This window comes from Aythya fuligula, chromosome 15, assembly GCF_009819795.1.
Source record: "Aythya fuligula isolate bAytFul2 chromosome 15, bAytFul2.pri, whole genome shotgun sequence".
Classification (NCBI taxonomy): domain Eukaryota; kingdom Metazoa; phylum Chordata; class Aves; order Anseriformes; family Anatidae; genus Aythya; species Aythya fuligula.
Genome location: NC_045573.1, coordinates 4,871,499 through 4,885,158, shown reverse-complemented (window position 1 = coordinate 4,885,158; position 13,660 = coordinate 4,871,499).

Sequence of the window (13,660 nt, the reverse complement as noted above, 5' to 3'; positions counted from 1 at the left end):
GAGAGAGAGAGGAGAGGTCCCTGGGATTTCTCAGGAGTTCTCAGCCTAAACAAGCTCCTGTAGGTGATTTTTTTTAAAGCCTCCAGAGCTCAGGGCTGACCCCTTCACCCAGAGCCACAGTGCTGGGCTCACAAGGTCCAAGCATGCCCTGCAGGCTGCTGTGGGGCTGCCTGTGTCCATACCGGGGAGGTCTACCCCAAAACCAGCCACCACACTCACCACGGGGCTGAGCAAGGCATTGTGTGGAGAGCACCCTTGCCAAGGATGCCACAAAAAAAGATTTACGATGTGATGGTTCAGTGCTGTAAGCAGAGCTGAACTCAGCAGGCTCCTGGGTTTCCTAAGAGGATCCTCCTCGTGCTGTGCTGGAGGTTTCCCTGGCTGGGGCTGCTGGGCAAGGCTGGAGCATGATGCTGGAGCAGGACTTCAGCATCACACTCACCCTGGCTTGAATTGTGCCTCTGGGTTGTTTTCTCTTTGTGGTACCAGGTGTGACATTTATCACTGGAGCATGGAGCACTTTGCAATCAGCTGCCTTGTGCCCCTGCCCTGTCCCGAGTCCCCTGATAACAGGGGACTGGAGGGAGCCAAAGTGCCTCTCTCTTCCCATGTCACCTCCAGCTGGGGCATGCCGGGCTCCACCTCCATCCGTGCTGGAGAATAGCCCCCTTGCTAACCCCTCTCTGCAGAGAGACTCGAGCTTCCTGATTTATCCATATCTGGGATTGCAATCTCCAGCAAAATAGCTCTGGGCCGTCTCCTGAGCAGCTGTGACATAATTATTGTTACCAGAGATTCGGGTAAAACATCCCTGTGCTCTCCAAGCACTGCAGCACTTTCTCACCGTCGCTCTGAAGCAGCCCCTTCCTCTTCCAAATTTCTGCACCAGGGTGGAGGATGTGAGGTCCTTCTCTGGGATCGGTTTTGCCCTTCATTAGGGGACTTCATACCATGACACCTCTTGCCAGACTCTTAAAGCAATGACCCGTACTCATATTATATAGTAGTTTTTATTTTACAGTGATTTTTATTTTACTGTGATTTTTATTTTACAGTGATTTTTAGAGATGCTGCATTGCTGGAGGGTCCTGAGCCTCCTCTGTGCAGGGGGTGAGGATTGGCTTTGTGAGCTCCTCAAGGATTTCTCCCGAGCATGTCCTGAAGACCTGTCTGTGCCCACGGAGGTGGGAGAAATGGCTGAGATCGCCTGGGCCTTCAGATGGCCCTCCATTATCCCCAACATCCCATGGAAACCATCTTCCCCCATTCCTTTGCCAGGAATAAAGAGAACTGATGACATCTGCAGTGTTACCAGCACGTTCCTCAGCCCTCCAGGTCTCCCAGCTTCCAGGACAGCTGTAAGTTATTCTCGGAGAGCCTACATCCTCCCATCCCTCTGGATTTTCCTACCTTGGCTCCACCGCGTCCCAAAGGGAGGACAACGCTCGTACGGATCTTCCTCTGGAAGCCTGTTTACCGGAGGACGGGAGCGGTTTTCCAGATGTTCTGGAGGGAAGTGGCTCCATCCAGGGACCTGCCCATCGCGCGCTGCCTGTCCCCGCTAGGACATCTTTTTCCTCACACGGAGGATGTGTGTGTGCGTTCGGCAGCCGGCCTGGCTCAGAGAAGCCTGGACCCGCTCCCAGACACCTTGGCCCAGGCCACGTCCGACGGGCCGCACGCTCGCACAAGCCGCGGCAGGCGGCCTCGGGGGGAGGCCGGCCTCGCGCCAGCCTTGCCGTTGCGCTCCCCAGCTGCAGCACAGACCTCTCTGCTCATCCAAAAACATCCCTCCCCAGATGGAGGCACGCCCGGAGGTCCTGGCCCCTTCCTGGAGAGCCATCCTGGATGGCACAGACGCCCCTGGTGTCCCCCACCTGCCTGCTCTGTTGTCCCCAAAATGCTCACGTGCATGATTCCCCGCCAAACTCGGCGTGCTGACCCACACCAACCCACTGAGGGCACCCGGGCAGAGCGTTGCTCTTCCCAGAACCCATACCAAGGAGCCTTCTTGGTTGAGAGAACTGAGAATAATAAAAGGCAATGCAAAGAGCCCAAGCGCGATAGGAAGCGGGTAGCAGGGCGCTAAAGACGATGGGGGAAAGTCGATGGCAAGCAGCTGCAGTGCAGATGCTGAGCAGAAATGAAAGCCTCCTCTCCGAGGGCAGGCCGTGACGAAGCCGCAGAAGCAGCCTGGGATGAGTAAATGGGTTTATCGCAAAGGGAGGAGGTCGTTTGTCACCTTAGGCAAAACCAGCGTGTCACAAATGGGAAACTGCAAATTCTCTGTGACAGTGTGCTGCAGAGGAGAGAAACCACAGATGATGCCGAGGAGAGGAGCCAGGACACTGAGGCATTCAGAGGAAGCCCTGGGCAGGAAGAGAAAGGTCTTGATCCAACTACATCCCGTGTTTAGGTTTAAGCAAGTAAACAGTCCCATTCACGCTCAAGTGCTTTAATGTTTTATTGGGCCAGGATTTCAAAAGTGATGAAAAGTCTGCATGAATCCAGAGCAGAGACTCAGAAAAGAGAGGGGAGAGGAACCGATCAGTCAGCGCAAGAAGGCTGGAGATAAGGGATGCGTCGCAGGCTGCTTTCTATCAGCGAGGCTTCACCGGGGTTACGCAGCTCCTCAGCAGCGAGGAGCCACAAGTGGCTTCACACGGACTCAGCACAGTTAGCATCTGCAGTAAATCAGGCGGTTTAATGGGATCGGGGCCGGGAAGGCTGCTGATTTCTTTGGGAAGGAGAGGCGCTGCAGGCTCCTTCAACTTGTCAGTGCTCTCGATGTCCTCCCAGCCAGGACGGGCAGGGGCATGCAGCATCCAGGTCATGCCGATGCTGGAAGGGGCTGGACGTCCCCAAAAGGGACACCTGGCACACGAGCTGGGGCTGCAGCACAGCCTGAGGACCAATGTCCTTCCTGCGTACCCAGCAGGCAGGTGTCCCCCCAGCTTCGTGAGGGGCTGTGGGTGTTCTGTGCATGGCAGTGCCAAATGGCATGGGGGAGAAAACAAGACAGCCCTGTGCCTTCTCCTGCATTTCCCCATTTCTCACTGAGTTTTTAGGGTTCTTGCTGCTGTCAGAGCCAGGGATGAGGGGATGCATCCTCCTCCCCACCCCCACTTATGTATGGTGATCACCATCCGTCCCTCAATGTGTGTGTGTGTCTCACCCTCTCCATCTCCACGCTCACACTCAGGGGATGCTTGCCAAGGGCGCAGGGCTTCCATCCATACCTGCTCTTTCACGGACGTCTGAGTACAGAAGAGCAAGCGCCGGCGAGCAGCTGTCGGCACCAGGTCCCTCCGGACCACGGAACGAGCCACCCGGCGGGCCGGTCGGGAGCACCGGTGCCTTTCGGCATTGTCCTACAGCTCCCGGCCCAAGCCGTGCCGCGGGTTCCCACAGCTGCGCGACAAAGGAGAGACAACAGGCTCCTCTGGGGACAAAACCTAATCTGAGAGATACCGGGCTGAGAAAGCTCTTCCTAAAAAAGCCACAGTCAAAAGCTCTCGGATGCCCTGCGTCCGCGGATACCCGATACGGCCGCCTGCGGTACGATTACCTCCAGGCAGGCTTTGTCCGCTGCGGCTCCCCTGAATGTCACACTTGTTCCCAAATACCAGCGGGGAACAATGTGGGGGCAACACAAGGAAAAGCCTCCTCTGTCCCTCCCGGCCTAAGAGTAAATATCAAATGCCGGTGCTGGAGGGGAGGGAGGGAAACGGCGAGCGAGGAGACAAAAAGGAAAAAGCCCGCGGTCGAGAAATGCCATGGGGAAACTGGGTCATGGCTATAGGGTGACAGGCAGAAAAGGGGCCCTGCTCTTGGATGTGTTTGGTGGCCTCTTGAGCAGCCCCTTCACGCACAGCTGCTGCAGCCTCTTCCCCACGGACTGAATGGTGTGAGCTGGATGCAATCTGGTTTTCCATCCTTATCTGCCCTCCCTGCTGGCGGTGAAGTCAAGTCCTCTTCAGCCCCCTCCTTCCTGGAGCCCACACATGGTTTCTTTCTCTCACAGCGTGTCCGTTTGTCCCTTGAAGGGAGCGTGTGTCCAGCTGAGTCTGCCAGTGGGATGGTGGTCAGGCTTTGGTGCAACCTTGTAATGCATCACTGGGAGGATGGAAGGAGGCAGAGCGGCAGGAACAGGAGGAAAATGACCTAGAGAAACAAATCCAACCAGGTTCAAGGCACTCTAATTCATTGCCTCCTCCTAAAAGGATCCCCCTTTCTATCAGTGACTGAAATAAATATCTCAAAGAAAGCGGAGAAGTGAAAGCTGGGTTTGGGATGTGTGGTTCTGGACTGAAAGGTGTGCAGGGAAGGGACACCTGTCCTCCCCTCGGCCAGCCTACAGAGCAGAGAGGGCACAGAGGGATCCAGCGGTCCTGTGCAGTAATGAGACCCTGGGGACAAGGCTGGAGGCAAAATTTCACGGTGTCCCCTTTGGTGGTGGAGCAGGATGGATTGGTAGGGTGGGCCATAAAGGGAAATCCTCCAGTGAGAGGAGTGACCCCCCTGAACGAGCGGCAGCAGGGCCAAGTGCTGAAGCTGCATTTTGGAGATGAATGGAGTCTCACATGTTGCAAGAGCTGATGGAAGACTTCCTGCACAGAGAAGACAACTCAGGAGCAGCCCCGTCTGTTGCCAAATGGCCACACAGGGAGTGTGACCTTGTCCCATCAGATAAGGAGATTTATTCTGCTCCTTTTGATAGGACATCGATTGAGGTTTCCATGCTTGTGAGGGCACTGGGGGTTCAAAGGGCCAAAGGGACAGCATGGAGCAACAAAACACAAGGCTCTTGGCTTTGCCCAGAGATTTATGGACTTGGTTAGTCTCAGAGCAAGATTGGTATGAACATCGCACTGCCTGTGCCCAGACCAGAAAGGCAGACTCCATCAAACCCGCCACACTGGGATGAACTCAAAATAAGCCTCAAGACCCTTGGCACATCGGGAGCCCAAATATTTTGGTGCTCCAGGACAGATGAGCTCAGCACACAACGGAGCAGGAGAGCAGACCCATGCCGGGAGGGCAGGCTGTCTGTCTCGTGCTGGCTCTGAAGCGAGCCAGGGCCAGCTCCGACACTCACTCAAGAAAAATAGCTGTTTCAAGAGGATGTGGCTGTGCATTTCTCATTTTTTTGGGGCAAGATCCTCAGCTAGGGCAACTCCAGTGTTGTCCCCAGCGGCGCTGTGTCAGCCTGGGAGTGCTCCCTTGGAAATAAAGAGCAGCTGCAGGTGCTGCAGAGCGGGGGGTTTAGCTGAGGGGTTCTTCGTGGACTGAAATCACTGGAGATGAAAGAGCTGAGCCCAATTTCGGGCTGGTAATCCCTTGCCACCTGTGCCTGTGAGGCAGGCGGAGCAGCAGGGCCGCGTGTGCTCCTCCAGCTCACTGCCTCCAGGAAGCTTCCCCGCACTATTTTTGCAGCACTGACCTCATTGCTCGGATCAGCCTGCCCTTTTCCAGCTTCCTCTCCCTGATATCTGACTTTTGCCCCGTATTTCCTCACGCGTTGAGCAATCACCTTAAGACTCTCTTCTCATTTTTTGAATTCTTGTTTATCTCCCCGTGCGGCATGGGGCTCTGACGGGGCCCTGCCTTCCTGTCCTGCCTGGCCTGTTCCTCTGTTTACCTATAACACAAATCATACATTTTTTTTCCTATGTTTTGCTTGTTTATTTGATTGTTTTCTGTTTGTTTGCTTGCTTGTTTTGTTCCTAACCCAAAGCAACTACTCAATACCAGGAGAAATGTTTTCCCCTCTCCTTGTTGCCCATTTCTCCATGGTCCCAGCCACCTTCTCCAGCTCTTAACACCTGCAGAGAGCTTTGCTCCTGTCCTCACCATGGTCAATGTCTAAAATCCCTGCTACAAGCAGTAATACCCTGCTTGGCAGAGCCTGGAGTCTCCTGAAGCCTCTAACCAGTCCCATACTGGCCACACTTGGCTTGCAGGGAGGTCAGGGCCTCGATCCCAATGGGACACAGAGGGGAAATGAAAATCCCTTTGCTCCCCCACCTCCCTGAGCTCCCCCATGACCCCTCTCCCCTCGGTGATCCCACACTGTTCCCTCACAAAGCAAATTCTTCCTGGATTATATTTTAATATCTGCAAAGCCTCAAGTTTGAAAGAAAAACAAATGTGAAACCAGCTCATGAATCTCCTCGATGTGAACAAGGAGAAGCCGCCTCCCTTGCTCCTGAGAGCTTGCAGAGGAGCCCCGTGAGCGGATTAGGGTGGGCAGAGCTGACAGCCACGCACTCGGTCAGACCCGGGGATTGAGATGTCAGGAGCTTAAACCGAAAAGAGACGGGATGGGCACGCAGTGCAAGGGGAGAGCATGATGGCGAGCATCTCGGGTGCTGAGCTTCCCTTTCCCCATATGTTTCTGATCCATATCCCTGGGGATGCACCAGGAGCACGGTCCTGAGGAAAACCTGCCTGTGGAAGCATCTCATCCCCCAGAGACTGGGATCTAGCTGGGAAACAAGGAAAAGCAGGTCTTGCTCTTCCCTGGGCTTTCCCCTTTTGCATTTGACAAAGTTCGAGCTTGGGGGGAATGACAGCTTGTTTGTGGCCAGCCCTCGTGCTTCTCCCTGCTCAGCACATGGGCTCCCTGCTTCCTTCAGAATAAAAGCTGTATTATTCTGTAAAACCCAGGAGAACGATTCTTGGCTAAAGTCTTTTGTCCACCAGAGATGATAACCCACACCAGGATACTGTTCCCAAACGGGGATGGCAGCTAATTCTCTGGACAGCGCCTGGGACAAACCCCAAAGAAATGTCCCTGTCTTCTTCAGGTGCAGCCCTTTGAGGTCGGAGAATAAAGGGGACGCTCACAGGGACAGGACAGAGGCTGCCCTGCAGCAGCGAGAGGAGCAATCGCTTTGGCGAGGACGCCTCGTCCCGTCCAAGAGTACAAAATGCAGTGCCTCCACCCTTCCTGATGTGAACCTTTCTGAGGGAAAGCCTTGGGGAACAGCACTAAGGAGTTTCCTTGCTTTTTGCTACCGGGTCCTGATGATGGTCACTGGCCTCACTTTCCCCTAGGTGACGGGGGTGTGCAGCCGTATAATTTTCTCCACTATGATTTCCTAGCCATATATTTCATGCAAATAAATATGGGTCTGAAGCAAGGTTCTGGGTGTCAGGAGCACCTTTTCTTCCTCTGCCTGTGTTCTTCCCACTGGGTTCACACATATGGGACAGTGATTTAATGGCCCTGCTCAAATCCCCCAGTGAGTGACCGGTGCTGGGCATCCCGGTGTGAGGCTGGCACAGGGCAGGAGCTGGAAGTGTTTGTGGAGCTGGGGGCTGGCCCTGGACTGAACAGCATCTGAGGGGATTTCTGGGACTGACTGAGCTGGGAAGAAATGTTCTGAATGCTCTTCTTATTGTCGCATGGCTTTGTTCTGGCCTGTCTATGTGTTGGGGCTTAAAATATTCTCTTCCCAAAGGGATCATCTGTTCTTGGTTAGCTACCACAAGGCCATCCCATGGCATGGGTGGATTTCAAGGGATAGAAGGACTTGTCATAAAAGGCTCTCAACTCCCCAGAGGCTATAAAAAGTGCATTTTTAATGAAGCTTAAGAGGTGGATCTGAGTGCTTCTGAACAAGGCGATCCTGGAGCAGCTGGGCTGAAATGCGTTCACATTGGGAAATCGTTTCTGTGTGTGCCAATATCGCAGGAGCAAATATTGACTTACAAGTATTCCACTCGCATCTGTGAAAAATTCTTCCTCTCTTTTTCAAGTATCAGTCCTTTCCACCCAGAGCCTTTCTCCTGAACTAATGGCTGCTGTTAATTCTAGTGTTGGTAACATCCTTGTCCTCGGGCTGTGGGTGTGCGCTCAGAGCTTTCATGGAAACACAAAGAGAAGATCACCCTCGCTGTGCTGAGACAGATACCTGCAGATTTGTTGGGGAACCTTGGACGTTTTGGGTTCCCTGTCTTGAGTAGTTTCTACATCTGTTCATGGTTGATCTCCATTTTGGAGAGACCTGAAAGCTGAGAGCCTTGGGTTGGGAGCGCTGTGGAGCCCAAGCACATCCCTCATCTCCAGGCTTGTCACACCAATCTGAAATGCTTGTGCTGAGTCCCCAGAGCCATTGGGCATTGCTTGTAAGGCCAAGAGCTGTTCTGACCCGGAGGCCACTGAGCAGTTAAACTTGCAAATCGTACTGCAAATCGTACTGTTTGCATTCACGGGGGGATCAGTGCCTGCAGGAGCTCCATCAGCTCCACCAGGGTCACCCTTGAGGATGCTGCACTTCGGTGTCAGAATAAGTGGCTCCTTATACATATACAGTGTCTTTCTCTGCCTATGAAGCTTCACAGCCTACATGAAGGCTTCCCAGAAGGTGCTGTGGAATGAGTGACATGCTGTAAGATGGATGTGGAGAAAGGCAAAGAAGTGCTAACGTTAAGCCCTGTGCCCCCACCCCTATGGGCAGCGTGGGGTGAGAGGTAGCAGAGATGCTTGGGGGAGACACAAGCAAGCCCTTCTGCCCCAGAGGGGCTGTGCTGGGACCCTGCAGTGTTTCTGGGTCTCAGAGGAGCTATTAAAGGGAAAACCACGTGCACATTCCTCAGCACAATGGAGCCCTGCGCCAGGACGATGCTGTGGTCCAGGCGCATCCTCCGAGGATGAAACCCTACAGGAATACCTGAGAGAGGAAGACTATAGTTAAACTTCCAGTTCCCCCAGAAGGTGGAAGACAATAGGCAGCCACTAAAAGGCATTTCCTGCCCTCCTATTGTTCTCCTTTCCAGGCCCTGACCAAGATTTGCACACACTGCAGGGGGACAAACCTTCTAATTACGGCACCGGGTGACGAGCTGCGCACACCCTATTGTGTGCATCACCCTTGGAGAAGACCCCGAGCAGCTGGACGAAGGCGTTTCTTGCACGTGTTTGCTGCTGGAGATGTTTCTCCATCATGTTGGGCTCACCAGGTCCCCGAGCATCCCAGAGCTCCTCTGCAGAGCCTGAGCACGGAGCTGGCACAGGGCTGGACTGTTCAGTCGGGGGGCACGCAGCACATCCCCCCCTGGATTGGGGCACCCAGACTGGCTCAGCCTCTGCCTGCCTTTATCTCATCCCAATTCCCAGTCCCAGCTCCCAATTAAATGGTAAAAACACGTGGGATCCAGGCCAGGCACGAATGGTTTCAGCGCAGCAATTAGCCCGACGTGAGCGAGGAACAATTAGCGCTGCTTGCTGGAATCCAGCCATTGTGCCTTTCATTGTATGTTTTTGCCTTAAAAGGGGGCCAGCGTGTTGGGAGGAGAGCGAGGGCCCCCGTTCGCAGAGCCGGGCTGACATTTGCACTATGTTAGTCATGCTACATGTCAACATTTTTGTGAGCTTTCCAAAAACAGAAATTCTAATGGGATGTTTTAATCCTGTCCTCACCCCCGCGCGTCCCCCCGCTCCCCCCCGTCCACCTCCCACCTCCCTCCTCCTCCTCCCCTCCTCGCACGGCGCTAATACCACCCTCTCGGCTTCGGCTCCCGGAAACCGGCCGAAGCCAGAGCAGCGAAATTCCAATTTAAACTAACATCACATGAAAAATGAACTGCTGCTTTTAATCCTCTTCGAGGGGGGAGTGGGAAAGGAGCAAGCCATTTCCCAGGGGTGCCGTGGGGAAGGGGCTTTTGGAGACCACCAAGGCAAGCCAGGGAAAGTGGTGGGTGAACGAACGCTGCCCCGTACGCCTTTGGCAAAGGGCTTGGCAGCGGGAGACCCCAAGGGTGAGGGAGAAGCCAAGAAACTGTGATGGCCCAGAGAGAAGCCAAGCTCCCTGGGGGCAGGCAGCGTTTGGAAATAGCCTTGGCAGGAGCGTACCGAGCTGGGGTGACACATACATGAGCAGCGCTGGATGCACGCGGGTGGCTGCAGGAGCTATCGCTGCTCCGGGGCTGCCCCGATCTCCCCGGGGAGCTGTGGGGATGGGGATGCTTGGGGCAGGGAGCCAGAGTGATTCTGACTCCCTCTGTGGCAGCAAATTTGGGAGACGTGGGGCGGTCGGTGGCTGTGAGCAGCAAGGGGGAGGCTGGTGCCCCGTCCGTCATGTGTGAACCTCAAAGCAGGAGATTTAGGGAGTTATTAAGGCAGGTGCCTTGGGCACGCCCTGTACAAAACCTGGCTCCTGCCTCTTCCCTGGGGCAATCTGCAAACCTGACACCAGTTCCTGGCTCATTTTCAGAGCTTGGGAGAGGAACGTGACAAAACTGGGGGCTAGGAAGAATGAGAGGCCAGAGCTGAAGGGCCAGGAGCTGCCCAGCTCCTCTTAGCACCAAGGAGCTGTGGGACACTGCCCACCCCATGCACACAGCACACCAAACCCCGTTCTCCCCCTGCCCTGGGGACAGGCACCTCATGGGAGACCGAGGCACCCGCGCTGGCATTGGCTGGGGCCTCCCTCTGTCCATCCATCCGTCCGTCTGTCTGTCCTCAGCACAGGCTCCCTTCCCCTCCTGTTTTTACCTTTGTTTTTACAATTCTCTCCCCAAAGGAAAGCTCCCCTCATGTCCCAGCCCAAGAGGGACACCAACCAGCACAGGACCCCCCTTTCCTCCAGCATCCCCCACTCTTTGGCTGAACAGTGAGCATGAGAAACCAGGCCCTGCAGGCTGCCCCGTGCCCTCGCCTTTCTCTCAGGAGCAGCGTGGCCATGGGGCCGCTGGTGTCCCCCCCAGCCCCTCTCCCCCCAGCAATGGGGGCCGTGATCCGGGGGGCAGGGGGCTTGGAAATGGCCCTGGCAGGAGAAGAATGTGGGATGGGGACGAGCAAAAGGGACACATACACACACACACACAACCATCCCTTCCCGCCACCACCAAAGCCCGAAATTCTTAGACCTGAAGGAGTCACCACCAAATTCCATTCAACTGACAGAAAAGAAATCAAATCCTTTTAAAGAGAGCCCACTTTCCCCACAAGAATGCTCCCCCGGCCTTTTGTTGCAGCGCTTTGCTTTCTCCCAGCGGCTCGGAGGAAGCTGCTCCAATACATTAACCAGTTTAACTCGCTCGTGACCCCCCCTGCCCGGCGCACAATGAGGCTCTTCGCCCGCTTTTTTCCCCGGCTCCCTTTCAGGAGCTAAATCCCCCGCTGTTCCCCGCTCGCTGCCTCTCTCGCTCAACCTTTCTCAGGCCTCTGCTTCAGCCCAGGGAAATAATAACGCTTTGCATTTCTATAGCCCCCCGGCCCCCGTGGGATCCCGGCGCGCCCTGCACGAATCGCTCCGTCTCCCCCTCCCTGTTCCGAGGGGACCCACAGCCCCATTGAGGGTTTTGGGGTCGGGGAGGGATGGTGGGGTTTGCGCCAGGTCCTGGTGCAGGAGCTGGAGCTGGGGACAGCCGCCGAGGGGGACGGGGATGGCTCAGCATCAGGCGGGCACCCACAGCACCCACAGCACCCGCAGCACGGCTGGGTGCTGGGCTCTGCGCAGCCACCCCGATGGCACCGCCAGACCCTGTGCTGCAAGGGCAGGGAGGTTTTGTGGTCCCAGGGGGGTAGAAAATGCCAGGCCGTGAAAAAAAATTCCGAGCCTCACACTGGGGCTGAATAGCACTGCCCTGTTCCCTCGCTCACACAATGGGAAGTTAACCAAGCCCAGGATGGGGAGCGCAGAAGTCTGCCGCGGGGCGCTGCCGGCTTCCTACCAGTAATTGATGCAAAGTCTCTTTTGTGCTGTCACAAAATCCCAGAAAGAAAAAAAAAAAAAGCAGGGGGGGCGAGGAGGGTGGCGTTTGCAGCAGCACTGTGGCTCCCCAGCTGCCCTCCTCCATCACATACCCTAACACACGGGGCCAAACCCCACTAAATACACACAGCACCACGATCCCGATGAAGCCCGCGTTTGACAGAGCTTTTAACCCCTGTCCGACGAGGCGTAGAAATCATCCTGCAATCCGCAGCCCCGGCACGGCGTTTCTCCACGATGACCCGAAGGCTTTATTACAGGGAATTTATTTACCCGTTTCAGCAGCCCTGAGAAGCTGTGAGCCTCTTAGGGACCACCTATAGAGCACCGGGGTCAGGCTGTGCAGGGGGCAATGTGGAAGGTTTAAACCAATTTAGAGCGACCTAATCCCGCGGTGTGGCTGGACGGGAGGTGCCCCACGCCAGTCCCTGCCCTGGGTCGGTGTGGGGTGAGTGCAGCCAGCTCCACTGGAAACCAGTACGGGGTTTTGGTGAGGGTATTTTGCAGTGGGAAGGAGCTGGGGTGGTGCCTCCGCCTGCTGTCCGACTGCCAGGCTTGGCTTTGGGATGGGGGAGATGAGCAAAAGGCATATCCCTGAGGTTTGGGTAGGGGTCTGATTCAGGGAAGGCTGCAGAAACCCCTGTGGCCATGGCCAGGCTTCCCCCATGGCACCTCAAGGGTATAAGTTATGGGGTGCATCCAAAGCAGGATCCTTTCAGAGGGAAGATGCCCCTCCTGGGCCAGCCCTGGTGTCCCACCTGCAGAGCAGACATCACACCTTCCTCCTCCCCTGACCCTTGTATGTACGGGACACACAAATTCTCCCAGCCCTGTTGCCACCCCAGTTAGGGCGAGGCTCTTGGTACCCAGCAGAGGGGCTGAATGCTGACAGACCAGGCACGGGACACCCCGGAGAGCTTCCTCCCCGCAGCAGCCTCTGGCTCCTAGCCCTGCAGGTGCCACCCAGCGGGGGCAGGCATGGGGACCGCTCACCCCATCACCCTGTCCCCTTTCCCCGAGCAGCACGGTGCCTGGCTGGAGACATCCGCGTGGCGGGCGAGGGCTGAGCCAGGAGGCCAGGCGCCTGCAGAGGAAGCCTGCGGGGACACAGCCGATCCCCGGGGAGCCGCGTTGCGGCGGGACAATGCCGATGAAAGAAAGCTTTCCTCCACCACCACGGCACGCTGGCCTCGGGAATGGGGTTAGGGTGGCCCCAGGGGACCCGTGTGCCGGTGGCAAGGTGGCTTCCAGACCCCGCCATGTCGCTCGGGGCACACAGAGCCCGCATTGTCACCGGCCCCGTGGCACCGGCCGGGACCCCAACATCTGGCTGCGGCACGTGTCCCCGGCCACCTCCGAGGCTGCGGGAGCGGGAGAGCAGCTGGTCGGGGGACAAGTGCGTTTCCTCCCCTTTTGGCTCGCGGAGAAAGGCGCTCTTTCTTCACTCCGAGTTTCGCCGGTCGGGCTTTTCAGCTGCCTCTCGAGCCACGGTTGCTGTGCCATCGGGTTGGAGACAAAAGGCGCCCGAGGGAAAGAAAGCTGAGGCTTGAAGACCGGGCTCTGCAGCAATAGCGGGAAGTGGCGACTGTGGGATTTGGTTCCTGTGTTTGTATGGTCTAACTGCTTTATTTTATTTTTTTTTCTTTTATTATCGGAGGCTTCTCTGGCAGGACAGGTCCCTCCCCAGACGTGGGCAGTGCCATGCAAAACCAAACCCACGTCCACAGCCTCCCCCGGCACTCGCAGCCCGGGGCCAGGGTTGGAGGGCTGAGCAGGGTTATGCAGATCCCAAACCCAGCAGAAGGCAAACGCTGGGGCTTGCCCGAGGAAGCTGCCTCCCTGCTTCGTCCTGCCTGGTATTATGAGCATTGTTTATGCGGTGCCAGAGATGAATGGAGCACGTGACAGCAGTAAAAATGCAAGTTGGACAAGGGCCC